Raw genomic sequence first — 19,425 nt, forward strand, 5'->3', positions numbered from 1 at the left:
TTTCTATGATTTCAGCTGTGAATTTGTACCAGAATGAGCCACGTGAGCCGCAGCTGGTGTGGAGCTGGTTGGTGGTGAATCCATTGAGGTGGACACCTGGTGCTGTCCGGCCACGGGAACAAAATCCTCTCAGCTGCTACTGTGATGTTGCCCTGGAGGAGCCGAGAGCCAGAACCAGAGACACACTGAGCGTCCAGGCCGACAATGCTGAATCATTTCTATTTTGAAGTCCCAAGCAATGATGTACCATTGACATGCATTCACGGTTTTTACAAATTGAAGGAATTTAACTGTTGTATATCATCTTTAATTCTTCTTCGGAAAACTATCCAGAATACATTTTTCAGTGATTCGTACACATCTGTGATTCACTTTCACATCATTTAGCGCCGATAAGTCATGAAACCGAAGACTCCAGCGTAGGTTTGCATAAAATGTCCTTGGTTTGCTAAACAGATCGCCTCGCTTTTGTTGCTTTGCTGCAATTCCTCCAATGCGTAAGCTGGAATCGGTGAACCGTGGACTTGTATATACAGACACTTTTGTCGTAACTGAGTTGCAACTGTACATAAACACACAGTAAATACCAGAACAGATACACATATGCAAGTGCACTTTTTCTCATAAGCAAAATCTTCTGCAGTTTATTTTGTCACTGAAACTGAAAACCACAACACAAACAATATGTCGCTGCTTTTGCTCTAACCACATGTATAGTCCTTTACAAAGACACTGACATACAATCCCTTTCTTACGTTTGATTTGATTTCTATTCCTATTTCTCAAAGCATCTCTGGCTTTGACATTAGTCAAGGCAGCCTCACACAGTTGATCTTTTTGGCGAGCCCATAAAACCTGATGTGTTGAGTGATAAAAACAAACAAAACAAAAACTAAGACACATGGTGTCTGTTAATATTTCATTAGTCACCCGTGCCTGTGTGTCATTGGAAGTGTTATCCAGTGTAGTGATGTTGTCTGTCATCAAGCTGGTATGAGGCCATGTACTTAGTGAGACTCACTCAGACATAAATCGCTGTGTTGAGTTTCCTAGTTTGGGTTAAATTAAGGTGAATAACATTGACAGCATTTTTGGAATATAGAAACACAATGAATTCATTTCTCTTTGCATGCTAAAGTTGACCAGTTTAAATTGCAAACTTTTTTCTTAAATTAAATTGCCATTGCAGTCTGAAGAAAGTATTTTTGTTTAAATTTTTGAGCCTGATATTATTAGAAAACCACATTTATCCTCATAAAACCCAACAACGCACACAGCTCATGTTCAGCCACAGATTTTGCTTTTTCATCTACAATAAAAAAAAAAATAAAAATTATATCAGGTTGTAATTTTGGCAGAAGAAAACAGCAGTAAATATTCTGTCATACATCACTAATAATACATGATTAGTGTTAACCGCCACCACCCCCACCCCAATCCCTGCTGGTTTTATTCAAGGTTGAAAATATGATCCAAAGCCCAGGTTCCCAACGAGATGTATTTACGTTTTGGAATGTACATTAGAAACCTATCAAAAACTGTGGAAAATGATATCAGCTGACAAAGAAAGCCCCACTTTGTCCATTTAAACCTGCAGATTTTCCAGATTAGAAATAATTGCTCATGAAGCAATCAATATAGAGTGCAATTTGTTGTGCACAAATTTACTAAATGCACTGGACATATCATGTTTCCTTGGCTGATTAGTTATCGTGGAATCATTGCATAGGTTTAAGGAAAGCACTTCACCCTAATTTTTCTTTCAAGCTTGTCCTCTTCTCTTTGCCACTTCTTTTTTGACCGCCCCCCCCCCCCCCCCCCCCCCTCCACCAACAGCTCCTTCTATTCTCAGTCCTTCACTGAGCCGTAACACTGCAGCTGCTGTCTCTTTATTGCTTTTTCTTGCCCAGGTCATTACATAAAACACTTAAAGAGCATTTCATGGGAAAGTTCAGACTACAGCTGTCACTCAGAATGATAAAGTAGCTTAACATGACTGTCACTTTTATGGGTTCTCTTTGTAACTTAGCGGTCTATAATAGTAGGCAGTCATGATGGTCACTGTGCCTGGACACAGGTATGTAGTTGCAATCAGAGGCCTATTAATCAGCACCAGGAAACGACACCGACGGAGAAGTGAAGACAGAGTATCTTGTCCCCTCGCACATGAACAAATACAAGATATTGTTACATGCTATTCATCCTGGATGGAGCCTTTGAAGTAAATCCCCAGCTGAGAAATGTAGGGTGATTTTTCATGACGGCATAAATGATCATAAAAGGGATTATGTGTCCACTTGCGAGTCCTGGTACACAGAATCACATGCATATGTTTGCACGTACGCATTAGCAGGCAGATATATGCAGAGTTTATGCAAAGTTTAAAAATGTAGGCTGTAGACAGAGATGTGTAAATATCAACTTTCCCCGATATCTACAACTCTCTCCTCTGTGAGTGTGTGTGTGTGTTTACACAGTGGTTGGTTGCCCTGCAGTTATTTGCTTCTGATCCTCCACAGTTCTTAATAGGCCGAGCGATCCAAGAGACGTCTGTTGCGTTCACCAACAGAAACATTCATACGTCACAAATGTTCTCAGAGGAGCACAGTGGGCGACGAACACATGATGTGAAAGAAGAGAAAACAGGAAATATAAAGGCAAGGACAGGTAAAGAGAGGGAGAGGATGAGAGCAGAAGTACAGATGGATTAGAGGAAAGACAAAGTAGCGAGAGGTGAGGAAGAAAAATGAGCGGCCAGCGAAGGGCCTGTTTCCAGAGCTGGCTTTGATTATTGACTGTAACCATGTTCTGTTTCTCATTAACTCACCACAGCGTGGAGGTGAAGCTGAGAGAGAGAGAGAGAGAGAGAGAGAGAGAGAGAGAGAGAGAGAGAGAGAGAGAGAGAGAGAGAGAGAGAGAGAGAGAGAAAGAGAGAGGATTTCTTCTGTGAGGCTACACAAAGTAGAATGAATCTAAATTCATCTTCTGTGGGTTTACCTCAAAAACTAGTCATCATAATTCACAAACAGCTTCTGATGTGATTGCTGCTTCCACTCAGGGCTTCATGCTTGTTACTGGGGTAAATTATGTGTCGAAGAATAAAGTGATTTTTGCTGAGGGGTGAAAGGCCTTGCTTTTATCAAATGTGCTGGTATCTTTATCAATGAGGCAAAGCAGAAGGAATGACAAGGCCATAAATCTTTATATGTCTTCTCTGCACTGCTCAATTGTCATGTTGTCTGGATGGAAACATTACAAGAAAGTTCAGGTTTAACCCGTTGTATTTCATCAATATTTGAATGCACTCTTTAGGTCATGCTAACTTTGGCCTTTTCCTCTCTGTGGAGACGTAAAGAAAGTCATAATGACAACCTCTAATATAGCAAACAGATGTTTTTCATATTCTCATTATTTTGAAAGTTGTGCGGGTTTTACAGCAAGCATTCCCTGCAGTCACCTTCTCGGAGAAGGACAAATGCTGGATGAGATTGTGATTCCCCATCTGGGACAATGTGCATCTGGCAACAAGTTATATTCCAAATGGAGAGCTATGTGATGTTCCAAGCGTCTTGAGTTCTTCTTGGGTTTCTTTTTTCTTTTTGGTTATCAAACACCAATTCCAGGGTCATATTAGTTTTCACAAAGTGTGCACACATTTTCAACAAGTCACCCCGTCACCCTCCTCCCTCAAGGATTTATAGTAAACAAGAGCAATCACAGATTTCTGACCTCCACCACAGGTAGACATGGACACAGGGAAGTGACACAAATTCCACATCAAGGTCAACTGCCTTTATTGATTTATTTCATTTGGTGATCACGTGATTTTATCTCATAATTTGAAAGAACACAAGATAAGACAATAAATATAACAAAAACAAAAACAAAAGAAAATGTACTATTGTAATAATCATTTTGATCCGAGTCACCACCAAAATGTAATGGCTTCTTCATTTGATCAAAATGCACCTCTGTAACCAATTGTTATGAAGAGCCGCTCATCAGTTTTTGAGACATGTTGTTAAGAGACAGACAGACAAATAAACGCAGGTGATTTTCTAATCTCCTTGGCGGAGGTAATAAAGACAGTTACATTTCAAAGTAAGATTTATTGCTAAACAACTTTTTTTTACATAATTAGGATGAAAACAAATATCTCTTTTGTTGACAAGTTAGTTCAGCATTACGTCTGGTAGAGAAGCAGTTCATGCTGTTGGTTTCATGTAGGACAGCGTCTCTAATCCAAACTTTGGTGAAATGTGTTTAAAACTGCTAAAATAATTGTTTGTGTTTCTTGTAGTAGATGTGGTCTGGGTAGATCATTCATTCCCTTAATGGATTTATAACTTTTCACACAAGTCATCTGAAGCGTCTTCGTCCAGATGTCCATGTGAGGTAATGCTGCACACGTTTGTAGTTGTGCGTCGTACGGATCATCATTCCTATTGTCATCCAAGTTCTGTTGTCTTCGGCCCCACAGGTCACTAGTGATATTACTCAGTTTGTTACCCACCTGGAAGCTTCCTGGAAACGTTCCGAATCGCCAAGTAACTTATGCAGAAGATGGACACAAGGCTCCTTTAGCATGTGCTTTTTGTCTGGTCTGCTAGATAAAATAGCTTTTATTCCTACAACCTTCCCAGAAGGGAGTAATTGGTCAGTATTTCTGGAAAGCCAAACTGCTTTGTGCACATGTTCATCAACGTTTGCATTGAGCTGGTTGTCCTCACAGGACAACCCAGATAAAAGCTGGCCTGGCGTGTAAACAAACCAGCAAAAGTGGAAAAGATGACTTTTAAGATTTGCTGTTAGATTTAACTCAATTGAAGGTGGTTAATTTCTGACATTTGGTTTGACTCAAAAAGCAAATGTTTGAAAAGCAAAATTGAACTTTGTTTGAAAAGCTACTGAAAGCTTTGTAAGCTGACTTCAATTTAAGTGGATTGTTGTGTTGTGATTCCACATTTCCTAGAATCTCTGCATTGGAGGTGAAGAAGCCAAAGTTATGATGCGTGATTCACAGAGCCACAAAATAGACAATCAGAAATGCAGCTGGTTAAAATAAACTAAAAATCTCTTTTAAGACTGTGCCGCATTTTATTTGTTGCCATGCAAAAAAAAAAAGGGGGGGGGGGGGGGGGGGATCGTTCAACGAACAACAAAATTACACTTTTAATGCGTCAGTCTTTTGGTTGAGATTGAAAAAAAAATTCCAGTTACATTGATGAACTCGTCACTTTTAATTCACCACAACCACTCAGTCAGTTTGATCACAATAAAGAGAAAAAAATATCTAAAGTGTTGTGTTTGTGAAGACTAACCGGGACTAATTCTTCTGTCAAGCAGCCTGGTCTCATCATTTCCATCCAGTACTGTAATCTAGAGCTTAAACGATTATTCACATGGCATTTACATTATGCGTTTCGTGAAGTTGTTCATGGGTGAACTACTCCTTTTGCTTTGTCTGCAATTTTATTTATATCCCTCCCTGAAGTCTTCATCCAAAAACCAGTGATGCAAGTGGAGACTTGTCCCATACATGGACCAAAACAGGACATGCAGTGAAATAATGGGTGGTCTTTGATGTAGCCACATGAACTACTACAAGTGCTCTTCTCAACTTTCTCCACATGTGGCCTAAACACTTGAGCAAACCTGAGCAGTGTTTTTTATGTTTTAAAGGTCATAAAATGCTGGTGTGTTGCACACATGCGCCGAAGAGTCCAGGTTCTGCTTGTGGAAGCAGGTGCTGCTAGAAAATGTGAGGAAGCGCGACAGCAGTAATTCAACTTCCACCGCAAGGACGTTAATAGTTTTTGTTGCAGCGGGAGTATAAGCTGCAAGACTTAGGCATGTACTTTCAATATGCTTTACCAATGTTGGAACCAAACAGAAATAAACTGCTTTGCAGTGGTGTTGAAAAAAGTCAGCGATACCGTAAAAAGTAGAAAATGACAGATGAAAAAATGCCAAATGTCTGTTTTTGGCTCTTTGAAGCCACAATGGGAAAAATCCAAAAGTCATGTCTTTAGTGTTGTGCTCTGGGATATTTCTTCACTGAAGGCAGTACCAATACAGTGAGGTTTAGAGGGTTTAGTGGCTCGTTCACAAATTCACCCTTTGTCCCCTCCGCCCCTTTCCTCTCCTCTCATCCGCTCTCGTCTCCTCTCCTCATCCATCTTCTCTAAATTGTTCTCCAGTGACAATGACTTCACACTCCTGTAACGGCCTGCTGACCACACTGAAATGAGGGATTATCATGCTCGGTGCTTGTAGAAAGATGCATGCATTTGTGAGTGAGTTCGTATCAGTGTGTGTTGCCAAATTTTAGAGAACCGCGGGGTTAAAAAAACAGAGCAAAAAAAAAGCGTCTTCTTTCATATGTGTCTACAATAATGAGTTTACATCAAAATTAGACATAGATAACCTCAGATAAATAGTTAATCTAGCTGTTTTATCCTCTCATTGTCAACAATTATTTTCATGTAAACATGTTTTGCTTATAATCACACATCCATCATACATCAATGATATGGTTTTTCGTCATGTAATGCTGTACCTAATGCAAGCACTGAGGTACAGGAATAATGTGGTATTTTCAATTTATTAAGTAGCATTTAAAAGAAAAGTTTAAAGATCTTTAGCATAAACTGTCACAATTAGTTATCTAACAACATTTTCCACATGTATTTAGCAAATCAGCACAGACATTAAAACACATTACTGGTAATTTATGTTAAATTGTGTCTATTTTCATCTGAGCTTTTTTTTTTTTTTTTTTTTTTTTGAGCCATTTGCATCATTGTATGAAAGACAGTGTGGTTCTCACTGGCGCTGCCTCTGGAAACTAACAAGACTGTTAACCCCAGACTCTCGGAACAAAAGCACCTTTGTATCAAAGAGCTGTACATGCTCTGAAAAGGTTTCAGGAGGTGAATGTGAAAAAAGGTTCTCCCTTTTCCTCGTTTTCAACAATCTCTTTCACTTCCTCGCTTTACAAATGCAATGGCCACCATTAACGACGAATCAAAACCATTCAAGAGGTGTATAATGGTCAAGAAGCTGTGATAATCCACTGTTCAGATCTCTGCTGGCTGTTGAAATCTGAGCTTGCTTGGTCTGGAATTATTTGTCTTTTTCTGTGGGATGGTGTTGCAGCTTTTCAGCAATTGTGGCTTTCACTTGAATCCTATTAAAGAGGACACAGAGAATAGAAATACAGAGGCCAGCCAGCGAAGCATGCCTCCACTTTCCCTCCATCTACCCTCTTTTGGAGAGCTCATTATGTTTGCTTTTCAGTCGTAACACCCAGTAATACTCAAATATTATGTGGTGATGGTGGAAAGCTGGTTATAAACGGATTTACTTGGCTGATACACAATGATGTTTTAAAAAAAAATGAGGTGTCGAGCTTTATGCATGTATCACACATTTTTGGAAACGTTAACTTGCGGTGGGTCAGTAATGATGTTGAGAGCATTCTAACAAGAAACCCTGTGGTGCACATAAACTCATTAAATGCCTGCCAAATGCCTTCTCTTCCGGACCTCCCCAACAAGTATCGCAGGTCTCCAAATTTAAGTGATGTTGAGGAATATGAGCTGCTTTTGGTTGGGAATGCTGTTGTGACATGGGGTGTTAGTCAAAAGTCGGCATTCACATTATAAACACTTGGTCAGTCAAAATGGGTGAATTAAAAAAACTTGAGGTGAGAATTTATTACCCACGTAAAGCACTTTGCAGTTAAGTGTCTTCTTTGAAGCAAGCATTCTTCTACATATTATACTGACCTCTGCAGCCTGCATCCCTTGAGATGAGCCTCACTCATTTGAAATCAGTGTTATCAGGCAAGGTTAGTTAGCAGGTCTGTGTCGTGCTGTCATTGTGATAAGAGATGTTTTGTTCCAGGGCCGCTTCAGCCAGATCCTGTATTGGATACCCCACAGTATGTCGGTCTACCGAGACTTTCAGAACCGCAGGGGGTTTCTGGACAGCATCTCAGCTTGAAGGAGCTATCTCAAACCTTATAAAACTTGATAACCCGAGGGAGAGGCCAGAGGAAGAGGGGGGACTTTCATTCTGACACATTTCAACAGATCTTGATGTTGTAAAAATGGAAGAGGGGGATGAAAGGAGTTTTGTATTGTGGAGCAGCGCTGACTCGGTCACTCTCTAATTGACTGTGAATCAAAGGGCACAGGGCTGCCATGGCTGAGTGGCTGAAAAGTATGTCAGCTATAGTGTGTGCTGGGTTTTTTTGTTTCTTTCTAATTTAGAAGCAAAATAGATGAGATTATTAAGGGATCTGTAATGTTTACACTGGCACCAACTCAAAAATTAGGTGAGGTGTGAATTTTCTTTTCTTGCATACATTCTTTCTCATAGTATTTTTCAAAGTGACGAAGTCAGAAAAGCAAAAGCACCATACATTACCAAAACCTTCCACTTGTGTATGAGTCCCAAAAGCTGTTAACAATCGTATATTTGAACTTGATTAACATTCGTTAGGAGGTCCAGCATTTGTTTAGGAATTATGTGTGAGACTATCGATCTTCTATCCGACTTTATCCAGTTCAGGGTTGCGGTGTGCATGAACTCATCCCAACTAACCAGGGGTGAAGGCAGGGTAAATCCTGCACAGATTGCCAGTGATGTGGGACAGATGCTTGTGTATCTTACACCAGCGGATGCTGTGGCAGATTGCAGACACACTCAGTTTTCCAAATGCATGAGATAAACAGTAACATCACAACCCGTCAGCTGTTAGTGATGGAGAAAACTGAACACTGAAGACTTCAGTACAACGCACGAGATTTTAAACAGAATGACTTCAGTGATTTGTAAACAGGTGTTTTAGTATTGAAGTTATTATGTAGTCAGCGTATTCAAAACTACTTTCCAACTATATTTCTTGTGTCAAGTGAGATTAGACAATATTATTACTGACATATCTGCTAAATATGCTGATGCAGCTAGAAGCCAGTGAGCTTTTTTCAAGGAGGAAAACTCAAACAAGTGTCTAGGATTGGCTGCAGCTCCACACAGCACTGGTCTGAATAAAGTAGGTGTAGAAACTGGAAGGATGGTCGAACGGACAAAGACAAAACAAAAACAAAAGTAGCTATCATGACCTTGACAGATGTCTCATATCTGCTCTATCTTGTTGTGACAATGACCTTTGTTTTATGTATTAGAAATTTTAGAAAGGCACAGTCGCAGGGTAAAAGTACAGAATTTGAATTTCAAAAAAAATTATTTACAAGAAAGCAAAACAAGTGAACAAAACTGCATCGTTTACTTTTTGTGTCATTCAAAAACGCCATCATTTACAATTCTCAAGTATGTGGGACCTTGTCTGTAACCATCAAAACATCGACTTTAACAATATTTAAGCAGCTCTCTTCAAATTATTTTAGCTTCTTCCATCAGGGTAATTAATGATGATAGTTTATGAATGAAATCATCTGAATCAACAATTAAGCTTTTCTTTTTTTTTTTTTTTTACCAGTTTTTAATTATTTTAGACAAATATGAAAAAGAACGGTAATGTTTTTCATGTATCAAAATAAAAGCAATATAAGTCCCATAAGCACTCAACAACATTTAAAGATCTAAAACCTTAAACTACCATCAAAGGTTTACAACTGTATGATTGTAAAGCCGCTAAATCACAGGGCTGCAACACCTCATGGTTAGTTGGACACATACAAATACAAGAGAATATGTAGGTTATTGATAATTATCATGTGGAATCTCATAGAATAGATATGTTGGCCATGTTGCACAAGTTATACAAGAATGTCAATCAAACCTCAGTGCAGAAATCTAGTTTTGCATGCCTGTTGAACAAAACTTTGTAGTTTTGACCCTTAAAAGTTTTGTGCAATAGAATGTTGTGCAGAACAAATGGCTATGTGTAGCTACATAAATGTAATGTTGTACTTTTTGGGGGGATTTCTTTGAATTCAAGCAAAAGTTTTGCAAAGCATTGCAGGAAGCCACAATTTATCACAGCAGAGTGCAAGATGAGCTTTTCTTAATGAGCACTGTTTGTATGTTTTATTAAAATAAATGTATCGATCTATTAGAGCTCTGTCTACTATACCTACTAGGTATAAAAATAAAAGCTCAGTCATTTTATGAGGGGTTATGTGCCAGACTATTTCTTGACCTGCAGTAAATTTCTGTATGAATGCCTCTAGCCTTCATAATAAGCCGAGCTGTCCAACCGCCATCTGTAATTTTATATTTAGCAGAAAGACACATATTTCACCCTTATCCAAAATGTGGAGTTCCCTCTTTTATGACTTTTCCAATAGACTTCAAAAATACTGTATCACTCAGTCCCCAGGAAAAAAATCTTGAAGATATAAAAGCATCATTACCATATCTCTGTGTTCCATCAAAATAAGCAAAAACGTTATTCTATGGCTAACTCTGGAAGAGATTATAATTTCCCTTCTACCGGTTCCATGTCTGTGGTTGAGGATCGACATGGCATTCCCTATTGTCATGAAATATTAGGTGCCCTTTTGACGTATTTTATTTCTAATGTTTGAACTTTATCTGCATTGGCTTGTGTGTCAGCGTCTGCCACAGGGTTTTAGTAGGAAATGAAACGTATACTCCCTGTGGGTAGTTCAGTCATATTTGTGCAGCTGGCCCAGGCTGTGTGTAAAGGCTCAAAAAAGTATTTGGACAACTAAGCAATGTTAATTTGAAACCTATTAACATTCTGCTTCAGTTCGGGTTGAGGAAGATATTTTCAACGCTTAACAAGCACAGAGAAAAGCATTTGTTTCCTGTTGAGGCGGCTTGCCTTGCATTTTCACCCATGAAATCCCGATCACCACGGTGGACCCCACCGCACGGTGTTTGGGGATAATGTGCAGGACGAAAAACAAAAATCTGATTTTGTTTTGTTCTCCCACATGCAAATGTTCACATACATGTCAAACCATGTTTAAGTATCTGAGACAGTATTGTCTTTTGGGAGTGTCATGTTATTTTGTTGGAGGAAAAAAAAAAGAAAGTTTCCCTTTAATTGAATTTGTCTGGGGCTTAATGGGCTGATGGATCCTGATGGTTTCCTGCCCCCCTGTAGCTCCAGATGCATGCACTGATATCAACACTATGCTCAACGAGTTATGTGCTGCAACATGTCCTTCAGGAAAAACAGCATCAAATACAGGTTTCACCCTCCTGTTACAGTTTATTACAGGGATCAGACTATGGCCCCACAGCTCAGATCTGGATGCCTTCTTTTCTTTTCAAGTATCCATCCTACAGCTGTCTTTTCATACATCTCTGAATGTACACACTTTGCGTGTGTGTGTGTGTTTTGGTGTCAGTGAGAGATGTTCAGTGTGGGTTTATCTGTCTGGCATTTGTTTAGACTGCGGTCGGGCGCATATCATGGCGTCCTCAGGGGAACATCTCAAACACAGACATAATTTGTGAAACCAATCTGCTCTTTTTCACCTAAAAGAGGATTGTTTGCCTGTCTGTGTGTTGGATGTTAGTCAAGCGTGGGTGAAGAACCCCTTCAAGTGTGCCGATTAGACAGACAACTGTGAAGTTGTTCAGCACGTGAATGAACCTGGAGCAGATTTGAAATTAAAGAAATGAGTGTGATTGCGTGTGTTTGACTTATCACTCACAAATTTTTTTTAAAGACCTTATGTAAATTGTAATGTGATGTAAGCTATTTTCAAGTAAAAGTAGATACTCTGCTAAAGTCATCATAACTATAATGCACCAATTTTGTGTTTGTTTAACAATTCTCATGCAGCACTGCAACCACTGTTTATAGCAATGCCTTTAGAACAGTAAGCCAGTTCAATCATGTTTCAACAAGCCTTCATCAATTGTTTGTCTTATAATAGAGTTTTCTTATTGTGCAACAATGTCAATTACAGTAACTTTCTAAAAAACACACATATCATTTGTATGCCTTGTGCTTTTTCTTATCAGATGACAAAATAGTATGGTGTATACACCGATTAGCTCATGTGTTTATGTAAGACAAATCCTGACCTCTACATCACTTAACAAGTCTGGAATATGTTGGTGTGTACATGAGAGGAGGAGAAGCAGAAGCCATGCACATTACTGGCATGGATAACATTGGCAATAATTTCAGCTGGTGGGGTAAAATAAGTGACACTTTGTTCCTCTCCTCTGTTTTTGTTTTTTTTACCCTTTCAGGTCTACCTGTGCTTAACCATGTCTGTGTTTTTGTCTATTGTCAGGTTTTAATTGCAGTTTGCCTTCTTTCAGGAAAAGTGTTATGTATTGTTGAATCGGGCCATGTTGAGTCAAGATCCAATGGCTTTTCAACAGTGACCCCCCGCTGTAATCGCACATCATGTTTGGATCACTCATTCAGCGATTTTGTGCGGTCGCCGGAGGCCACGGTGCTAAAGGTCAGAACTGTAAGGCTATATCATAGTGGGACCTCTTTCACGCAAAGTAACCATAAAATTTGGACAAGGTGTAGTGTCAAGCATCACTGGCAAGCCAATCGACAAATTTTTGTCAAGATTGGTATGTGAAGATCGGATGCAGCTTGCAGGAGTTTCCTGAGTTCATGTGAAGGAGCCTCCTGAGACTGTCACCGAAATCCGTGTTTAGCTTGTTTCGACTGAATGAAAAATTTGATTTATGCCGATGAAGTTGTGGACAATTGGAGACAGGAACCTATACTGTCACTTTTTTGGCAGCGGCTTGAGTGGCATTGGATAAATGATAAAGTCATTCACATCTGTGAGGTCATCATGTTTAATAATTATACTACAAGAAGGGTCCTCAAGTTATTATGTATGTTCATTGCAATGATAAAAAGATTCTGGTGAGCGTTTCAGTTCATATCTTGTTTATTTATGTAGAAGTAAAGGATTGTCTGCATCAATATCCTCGATCATCAAAGATGAGCCTTGTTGAGCAACTCAATATACAGCACTGTGACTATTATATCATAATAGTGGTCAATGCATCATTGGTAAAAATGTATTGCTCAGAAAGTCCCTTGGGTTTATTTGTTATTGTTATTTTCCAGTATTTTAGTGAGTCATCTAGAAAATTGGCAGAAGGTATGAAAATGTGTGTGTGTAGTTGCGTGCCTGTCTCTGTTTCCCATGAAATGGACAGCCGATCTATTGGGGATAAAACAGTATAAAAGATAAACATTTATATTTCCCAAAATGTTGATTTGAAGACACTTTTTGTACAGTTAATATTGCTGTCACAGTGTGGAAGTAGTTTCATAATTTATGTAGGATACATGCAGGTTTTAACAGCAATTATAATTAGTTTTTCTCAATCAAACACAATTTTCTGACCATTATCCAATAAAAAGCCAGTTAAAAGGAGAACAAACTATAAGTCATCGGGTTTTTTTGTGCCCGTATAAAAACTGCCCTCTGATTTTTCGGAATGCAAAGGATTTTTTCAGCGCAGGTGGATTTCAGTGGTGATTAAACCTGCGATTACAGCAATGCTTTACAAGGGAAATTGTAACCCCTTGCCAGGATGAAAACCAGAGCCGCTCTAATCAGGAGCTGACATTTCAGAGTTGGAGATATGAAAGGTTGGAGTTATGCCATGGGGTCATATTATAGCAGAACAAATAATTATAATTTTATTTTTCTTTTCCCCTTGCTGTCGGGAAATGTAATGCCCCAAGCGATTAACACCTTCCACAGGGATAAAGTGAAACTATTACAATCATTACCCCCGATGTTATTGCAGTAACAGAATCGTGTTCTCTCATATTTGTGTAACCGTTTGCATGCAGAATGTGTTCAGCTCTTGTGTTTTGTTGCTGAGTCTTGTTAAGAGTAAACACATATTTCATGCATGACTTATTACTGTGCTGAGTTTGTCCATTTAGACAAATGGCCTTGGTTGAAAAGAGACCCTTGGGATACTTCACCTTGTAGTCACCACTCCCAATAAGCCTTGAAATTAGAGCTTTTCACACTTTACACGCTTTCTGCATTATGAAACCTGGCTGACCTCACTGTTAACCTTTTACCAATCACTTAAATTGATTTGTTCACATTTCCTTTTTTCCATATTTGATTTTTTTTTTTTTGTGCCTCATTTCCTGCACATCTGTTCTTTTACATTAAAATGTCCAATAACTGGCTCAATGACTGCAGCTTTTTAAATCATTGGCCCATTTCCATGACGTCTTGCTTCCACAGCCAGTTGACCCAGGATGTCAGGGTCACAGGGAGATTGTCGAGTGTTGAAGATGTCTTATAGCATTTCCATGCATATCTTTACAGCATGTAAGCAGGAAGGTTAAAGAGCAGCCATGACCCAGCTGATGGAGTGCTTCTGTGTGGTCAAACAGGGTCATGGGTTCACTGAGGTGCTGCAAAAGGTTACTCATGAGTGACAGGAGACCAATAAGCAATGCCGTCATTCAGAGTCTAAACAAAATATGCAACTCGTATCCATAATTTTCTTGCGCTTTACCCTTAACTTTACTATTGTATTTGCCACTTAGTGAGCAAAAACACATACAAATTAAAACGTTGATAATAAAAACATTATTCCCAACTTTTTAAACTTTCATATAAAGTGTCTGATCAAATCTGTCTGTTGTTCAAAGTTCATTAGTGTGCATTAGTTAAGGATAGAATACCTACAGAGCATTCCTTCTTCTTTGTGTACTCTTATGAGTCTGATGTGATTTATGTGTGTGACAGGTGCTCAACAAATATACGTACACTGGGGACGAGCTGTAGCTGCTATTCCCATAAAGTCGGTCTCATGTTCTTACCAAAGAAAACCTGAAGGAGCCAGAATAAATGATGTGAACATTTTTGTCATGAAATCTGTCTTTTGTCTTTAAAATAAAGAGAAACACATATCCAAAAAAGCTAATCAAAATCATGTATTAGTGGTGGAAATACTAGCTGGTCAGAGTACCCTGAGTTTTCCCATCAACCACACTGTTTGTTCTATTTACCAGTGAAAGTTAAAAAAAAACAAAAAAAAGAAGACGAAGCCTGACTGTGTTTCATTCTCGTTGACCCACAAACTAAACAAAACTGTAAAATTTTCGTGACAACTAATCACACATAAGCTAAACAATACCCAAACATGTATTAGTTTGTGCACGAATGCACCCATCCCCAAATACATCTGAATCCAGTGCAGGCGAAACTTATGAGCAGCCGGTGTGATTTTGCTCTCTGTCCTTGAATGAGGCCTCCTCCCGTTGGTACGACTGGGCAGCTGGATTGAGGAGAACTCGGGAGCATGGAAACGTTTAGCCAGGCTGGAGTGCGGCCGTCACCCTGACCACCACACACTCATAAAACACTGCCATATGTGAAGGATTTGGGAGATGTTGGCTGCTCTTTTGATATTCATTATGAAGGCAGTGGGCATGACTAATAAATTGGTGTTTATAATGTGACATATAATAGGACAGAATCCGTCTCTGTTAACCAGGCTTAATCATCCAATTTATTAGCTGTCTTTAGTCAGACCTGACAGCTGTTTAAGTCAGCCTTGCGATGAGGACATACACAAGACTTCAGGGTTATTTTTAATGTCTTAAAGACACAGAACACATCTAGACTCAGGGAAGTTCTGCCAACCCAAAGTCATTTTATCTTTCGGAATCTAAAACTTTGGCAAATGTGTTCATCAGAATCAAACAAGAACAAATCCAACAGGAGCTAAACTTCTTTTTCTTTCCATGGCCCTGAAATATGGATACACAAAAATAATTGCCCTCTGTTTGGTTTGTTTGTCTTAGTTCGTGGCATTGATCCACTCACGATGAAAAGACAAATACACGTCCTTATGAAGCAAATTTCTATGGGACGAAGTGCCACTTGGCTGAATTCGTATTATATACTGTGCATAATCCTCGTGCTTCTAATATTTTCTGCTCACTGCTTTCTCTTTTTTTATTCTTACAAATGCCACTAATTGCACTCTTCAAGAGCCACATTATTTGTTTTACAGTCACCATGTTAGTAGTAGCCAGGCAGTTTTGTATGTTGTACTCCTAATTTGCTTCTGAACTCGAATCTAAATCTGAATTCTTAATAGAGCCTTCTGAAAAAGACAAACAGAGAATAGTATTAGGTTACTCATTTGAGGGATAATTTGTCAACTTTAAAATGTACACACAAAACCCCACAAGCATTCTCTTGGTTGATTTTTGTCTATCTTTGAACGTCTACTCTTACCTTAACTGTTGCCCTGAAAACACGTATCAAACTTCAAATGTAAAGCTTTGTGAGACTTTACAACCTGTACAAAGTATGTTAGTCCCCACAATTCTGTGATTTTAGATTAAGGGGGCAATTTTAGGATCTTTGCAACTCATCTGGCTGTCTAATGATTGTGTTTATATCAACTGAAAAGCAAATAGGCATATCTAGCCAGTGTATATATGTGGGTTTTGGTCAGGTACATATGGGATTTGGGCTGAAGGTTACAAGCGGGATCAGGATTGGAACTGTTCATAACAACGTAAATGAGGTTGTCTCACAATCCTATGGGCTTCTCACACTGGTTTGATTACCAGCTTTGCACGTTCATGGGTCAAATATTTTGTGGAAGACATTGAACCGTAACATTTTCTCTGTGATTAACACCTTGCATGGCAGCTGTCGCTATTGATGTATGATTGGGTTCAAGAATTTTTGCATGAATGTGTGATTGGTGACTAACAGTGTGAAGCATTTCAGACTGCTAAACTGGATGGAAACACACTATATGAGTCGGCCTTTCTGTCTGGGGTTTGCATATTCTCCAGGTATATTGGTTTCCACCCACAGTCCAAAAACATGCATGTGAGGTTAATTGATAACCCTATAAAGATTTGGGAAGGTGTGAATGTGAGTGTGGGGTTGTTTGTGTCCCTATGTTTGTCATGTGAGGGACTGGTGACTTGTCCAGGATGTACCCTGCCTCGGCTGCACTGCCCTGCAACCTTTAACTGGAAGTGTAAAGAAGACGGATGGATGGTAGTGATATATGTGATATGATCCCAAATGAACAATACTCTGTGTGAGTGACTGGGTAGAGGTATTGATTTCAGTAATCCAGTTAAAAAGAGTCCTTCTCTTGTAAAATGCAGGTTAACACCGTCACCCTTCACACACACAGACTACACATTGATATATGACAGGATTTTCCCAGGAAAAAAACTTGAATATCAACATATCCATACTCAAAAACATATTAAAAAGCGATTTTGGCATATCTCTCCTTTTTGTCCTACATGCCTGAACCTTTACTTTAATGCTGAACTTCTGCCTCTGAGAGGGTCTATTTATAAAACCATTACAGCCAGGCTTGATTACTGTGAACACTGCTCTTCCACGTTTGAGTTGAAACAAGTAAAAGATTATAAGCAGATTTATATGACTAAGGTTTGGATGCTATTAAAGAAATGCTGGACTGTGCAATGAAAGCTTTTCTTTTTTGTTTGCAATGAAATCCAGCACCATTTCAGATCCTATCAGTGATGCTATAGAGCTATATGTTTTGGATAGAGAATACTGGGGCTTTTGTTATAGCTTTTATTCATATTTTAAATCATTTTAGATCCACTTCCTCCTGTCAGATTTGTATTGCTAAAGAAGGCATGTGTAGCAAAGCCAGAAGAGTCCGACCAGGCCATGTGGGATGCTGCCATCAGTCTGATGGGAGCAGCCTGGGTTTGTGCCGCAACCTCTTGGTTAGAGGGCAAATACTTCATCTTAAAAGACTTTACACCCTAACCACAGAAAATCTGCTCATGGGACAGACATGTTGTTTCATACAGAAAGAAAAGTTAAAGAAGAAATATCAGAACTCCTCAGTACCAAGGCCAAACTCTGAATTGCTTACAGTTCTCTTCTCTGGTGAGCAACTGTAATTCTGTGCACGCATATATTGTGTATGTTTACACTCGAGAGGGATTGCCCTCTTATGCTGCATTCCTTATCCCTGCCTGTGGAAGACAATGTGTAAAGACAGTAAGGTCTGTGAGTGCTCAAAATGATGTTGCTGTACAGAGCAATTACCCAGCATAACAGAGCACCTTTTGTCATCCTCTCATTGGCTGAAGATAAATTCTTCACTTATCCAAATAACTCATCTGCTGGAGTTTGTCTGAACCACGAGTTACATAGTTTGCGTTAATCAGGTTATTGGTGAGATGAAAAACAGACATGAACTTACACTCCTAAATGAGGAGACTGGTTATGAGAAGTAGAAAAGCACTGGCTTACTTCATCTGAATATGCTTTTATTTATCTAAATGGATGGACATACCTTTTTTTTTTTTATTAATTATGCGTTTGAGAAACCATACCCAGAGGCTGAAGATTGAACACAATGGATACAAACTGAGCATATCATCTACCAGCAGCTGTATCTTTGGCAGACTAGATTTATGTTTCTTTAAGTCAAGTCAGGCTTTGCCGATCAAAATGAACCATATGTGCTGCAGTTCACCTTTTCGTTAACCTGTCTACACCAGGGGTCCACAAACCTTTTCAGCCTGAGACCCAAAACAAAACATTGCAACATTTATGAACTTCTGTTAACAAGCACAAGCAAGATGACCTGGTTGCAGCAAATTCTGAATTATGATGTAATTTACATATATTTTTACAAAAATGTGAGTGAACTCATGGGATGTAGGGGAAGGGAAGGGGGGATGGACAATTTGATCTGTGCCAAACAGAAGGAAGAAACTTTCTGTTTAATTGTAAATTTAAATGTAATTTAAAGTTTTAAACTTTATGGACAAAATAATTATTAGATTTACCTTCTGGATCAAGAATCCATTTCTGCTCCCACTTTGGGCAATAAACCATAGTTTGAGAAACACTGGCCCACAATGGTTGCATTATTAAAATCAACCAACAACCATTTTTTAGAATTCGATTGATTTGTTCAAAGAAATATGTGCATCTTACGAAAAATCAAACAAACATCTAATTAAATATCTTTTCACAAAACCTTGGCAAGACAGTTGATTTGAACAAATGTAAATTCTAAGTATTTTCTTATAGTCATGTACAGTATATAATCTGTAAGGACAGTAAGACACTGAGCAGAAAAGCAATTCACATTATCTGTAGCTTCACAAGCCGTTCTCCACTATCCATATCTATTTCACAACCACATATTTTTCCTGCTCTCTCCCATGTCTGTACTTCATCTCTTTCTGATGCTTTTTTGACCTTTTTAGAGTGTCATAAATAGCTACTTGGAAAAAAGAAATCTCTGGAAACAGGACACTTTTTAATGCTCACTGTCAGTATTTATATATCCCTCTCTTCTAATAAATCAGCTGGAAGTTGGCCATCAAGTCACCTCAGGACATCGCTGCAACAATACTTCTCCACCACTAGATGACTCCCTGCAATAGGGAATCTTGTAATTAAGCTCCACAGT

Source organism: Lipophrys pholis (assembly GCF_963383615.2).
Source record: "Lipophrys pholis genome assembly, chromosome: 15".
Lineage (NCBI taxonomy): Eukaryota > Metazoa > Chordata > Actinopteri > Blenniiformes > Blenniidae > Lipophrys > Lipophrys pholis.